At 38.5% G+C, this 4,439-nt stretch overlaps 1 non-coding gene across 1 annotated transcript; it reads right to left on the bottom strand.

Moving 5' to 3' along the window:
* Positions 1-644: 644 nt before the first annotated feature.
* Positions 645-809, bottom strand: LOC127206023 (U1 spliceosomal RNA). The gene has a single exon (XR_007832719.1). It is a non-coding gene; the product is annotated as a U1 spliceosomal RNA (small nuclear RNA).
* Between the last annotated feature and the right edge of the window lie 3,630 nt (positions 810-4,439).

Genomic DNA, 4,439 nt, shown 5'->3' with positions numbered 1-4,439 from the left:
TCACTTTGGAAAGCAGCGGAAGCTACCAAAGCATGTCATCTTTCACAAGGAAGTTCTTCCTGTTTCGTTTTGAGGCAGCTTGTATTGTGTTCATTTATGGATTTTGAATTCAAGGACTGAAAAAGTCTTTTAGCAAACTTCCATAAACAGAAAATACAATTTTATTAGGTTTCATGTTTAAAGTATGTCTTAGCCATGTTTTGTTGTTTTGTTTGTTTGTTTTTGTTTTTGTTTATACCTCAGACAGGGTAGATTTTTGAGTGACACTGTTTGAATATCAGTGATCTATCTATTTCCTTGAATTTAAAGATAACACAAAAATCTGAAGTTTTATAAAAATCACTCTGTGTGTGTGTGTGTGTGTGTGTGTGTGTGTGTGTTGCTTCTCTATGTGCATGGCTGCATGTGTGTATGTGTTTGTGCGAGTGAGTGCTTGCCATGACACATGTATGGAGGTCAAAGGACAATTTTAGGAGTTGGTCCTCACCGCCTTGTTTGAGATGGTTCTCTTTGTTCAGTGTTGCATATGCAAGGCTGGCTGGCCCAGAGTTCCAGAGATAGTCCAGTTCCCATTTTCCATCTCACTGTAGGACTGCTGGCTTTATAGATACATGCCACCACATCTTTCTTTTTTTTTTTTTAAACAGGGGAGAGCGTGCACAGAGTCCCCCACTACCACGAATTATGCAGTCGAGTTTCCCTCATTTGGGGAAATCGCAGGGGTCAGCACACCCCACAGTGCAATGGGTGAGCCTCGCCCTAGGAAAACCACCTGCCTGATCATGGTGTCTCCCCTGCCAGGTAAGTATTACATCTTTCTTTACATGGGTTCTGAGACATCAAACTCAGGACTTCACACTTGTATATCCCATGTTCACCCATTGAACATTTTTAAAATTGGACCCATGAGGCTGAGCGGAAATTGCAAATGGTGTTAGCTTTAAGATCAAAGGTATATTTTTTTACCCTGAGTAGAAACTGCTGCTATAAATTTGAACCATTAAAAATTGCCGATACTCGGGCTTTTTTGATCTATTGTAGAGAAATTTCTTATTAGGCCTAAAACAGTTAACTAGTAAATACCTCTTCTTCTTCTTCTTCTTCTTCTTCTTCTTCTTCTTCTTCTTCTTCTTCTTCTTCTTCTTCTTCTTCTTCTCCTCCTCCTCCTCCTCCTCCTCCTCCTCCTCCTCCTTCTTCTTCTTCTTCAAAACTATAAAAAGACAGTATTTTTTTATACTCCCACCCTAGATCATAGGTTCTGGGAATGGTGGTGCCTTTTCAGAACTATTCTTAGACCTACTAAGATGGTTTAGAAGGGCACAGAACCCCAGTGCCTTACAAGGCAGCAGCTGGCATGACCTTTGGAACAGCAACCATGCTGCACAAAACAAGTCCCCAGAGGAGAAAGAGGTGGGAACTGAGCAGAGAGCACAACTCTCTCAACTGGTCTTTCAACAACCCTGACATCTATATGCCCAGGCATCTCAAAGCACCACAGACTTTCCCACAACACATATTTACGAACACAGTTCCAACATTTCTAGAGGAAGGATTCCCACAGAGGGCAGTGAGTAAGCTACAACACTGAAAGCAAGCAAACAAACAAACAAAAGCAAAACTCAAAGAGCTCGTCTTTGAGATAGAAAGTTTGCTTCTGATTTGAAAATGATGTCCAGCTGAGTCTCTCCGCATCCCACCTTGCACACAAGGTGCAATCACTTTCATAAAGAACAAAAAATGTGAAAATTTAAAAGTGTGAGTAGACATTCTTCATCTTGTGGTTGGTTATACACATCTGTTTCCCTAGAAAAGGTTTGTAAGTTACATATATCATCATATGTGAATATATATATATACATATATATGTATGTCTAGCTTAATTATAGACCCTCACAAACTAGAGATGGTACTAAGGATTGAGAAAATTCCTAGAGGGTCTATGATACAAACTTTTTATTTAAAGACAAGGCTCCTGAAGTTAGACATATTAAGTTAGAATTAGAATAAGGTACCCCAGTCACTCCACTACACCCTGCCCCATAAAATCCAATTGCATGCAGTAAACGGAACTGCATTTAAACTAAACTAAGTTCTTCTTATCTCAAAACAAGTACTTCAGATCTATCTCATTATAACACAGGTTACTAACTAGCTTGCTATTTGTTTATTATTATTATCATCATCATCATCATTATTATTATTATTAAAAGCCAGACTTTTAGTTGGGCCCAATATGACAAAAAATATTTTCAGCCTCTCTTTCAGCTAGGTACAGGTTACCTAATTTCTGCTAGTGATATATATATATATATATATATATATATATATATATATATATATATATATATATATATATATAAACAATTGTTATTAAAATCCCTAGGTAGTCTTCAAACAAAGAAAACATATACTTAAAAAAAATTGTTCCCCACAGTTATTATCATGTGCATTTTCACTGAGTAACATGCATAGTTTTGATAATTATATTCTTTCTATGTTATATTTCTTCTGATTATGTGTTCCAATATAACTTTATGAGTTTGAGTCTAGTAATAAAATCTGATTTTGCATCTTGCTAGTCAAGAAGAAGAGAGAAGGAGGAAGAGTGGGAGGAGGAGAAGGAAAGCTTGTTTCCTCCAGCTGCAAGGAATATTAATAGGTTGGATAGAATCAGACTAGCCATTCAGGATAAAGGCAACCTGCAAGGAACGTCAAAATGATAAGATAAAAGGAGCTGAGGTCTCTAGAAACAAGGGGCACCCATCCTGGCTCTCCCTAATTCCAGTCCCCTTTAACCAAGAAAGCAACGAACTTATTTTTGCCTAATTCTCTTTTTGCATGTTTTCTTGTTATATGTGGTTATAGACAATTCTAACAAATATTCTTGAGCTATATAATCTAAAACATCCTGCAATACTTTCATTAATTTGATAATAAGAGAAAAAGATTGATTTAACCTGTGCTTTTTTATCCTAAAGGGACTGAAACATTAATCAAACTTAACATTATATTCCATTCCCGTTCCTACCCCCTGGGTATAATAATCTCTAACTCCTGATAAGGTGCCAGTGTGCAGAGCAAACCTTTAATGAGAAGCAGATAGACAAAAGTACATTATCTCCTTTTCTGTATCTCAATTTGCAAGCATCCTGATGCTAATTATGAAATCTGACCATTCGCCCATAGGATGTGTCTATGCGGAAGCAAAACAGATATTTTCAAATAATGTATAGGTTTTGGCGGGGTGTGTACATCTTTGCACACATGCAAAGCAGCTAGTCATGCTCAACAGTGCTTCCAGAAAGATAGGTAAAATAATCTGTGCAATGCTTACCATTGCAAGGAAAACTAAATGTCATACACTACTCATCCTTATCTGCTTTGGCTATCCACCCTTAATTTGCATCCACTCTTTCTTTCATTTATGACCTACAATCTTGCTTTGTACCTTTAGCTCAGAAACAAATACCACTTATGAGAATAGTGAGATCTAGTAATAATGAAAGTAAGAATAATTTTACTTTTCCAATATACTTGGATACAAAAAGTTCTGAGGGCTTTATAAATTATATACACAGGCATCACTTAACCTCTCACTAAAAGGCTGCTACTCTTAAAAGAAATTCTCTGCTGTGTTGTACAGCAGGAAAGAAAGTCTAATGTGTCCATGTGCATTTGCTATGGGAGGCTGAGAGAAGGAGACTGTAATTTCCTACACACCAGCACTAAAAGCTTTGAACCGTCCCTTTAAAAAAAATCATCAAGGGAGCTTTTAATCACCAGAAGTAGTCAACTCTGTTTTGGGCTTCATCCAATCAAAGTGGAAACTTCAGCCATAGAACAGCACGCTAAATCATCAGGGGTTATGAAGTCAGCTCAACTTCATTAGTGTTAGTCTCTTTGCCAATGCCTATGTCGGGTAGGGAAAATGGAAAAGATCAAAAGGCAGGAGAAACTGTTGCTCTCGAAGCTGATACTAACTAGACTCAGAGTGAGACAGGCTTTCTCTCCCTGCTCCCCACATTTCAGGGAGACTGGAGATCTGAGGACTGACTCTCAGTCCTAGCGTATACCACTGAGGACAACAGCAGGCAAAGTTCTTTGTACCCCTGGCCACCTGGCAACTCCCCTCAATCGCTGTCTCCACTGGGAAAGCCTTTTGACTGGCACTGTACCAGGAATGAGGGCTCCCTTTTCGGAGCTGCTTTAGTTCATGTTTCATGCTGCTGATGTACGTGTCAGTCCTACAGGAGATGTCTGCACTTTTTTTCCCCTTTATTGGTGGATCTCTCTTGATGTGTACAGGTGGTACTTTGTCACAATTTGTGTCCTAAGAGAAGATTCGAATAGACTATGCACTGAGCATTTTCTCAGTGGTGGAAAGCCTAGTCCATTTTCAACTCTGACCTAGATAATTACAACCGCCTCTTAGGGCCTTC

This window comes from Acomys russatus, chromosome 22, assembly GCF_903995435.1.
Source record: "Acomys russatus chromosome 22, mAcoRus1.1, whole genome shotgun sequence".
Lineage (NCBI taxonomy): Eukaryota > Metazoa > Chordata > Mammalia > Rodentia > Muridae > Acomys > Acomys russatus.
Note: the sequence above shows the minus strand (reverse complement) of the source record. Positions and strands in the feature narration are given on the sequence as shown.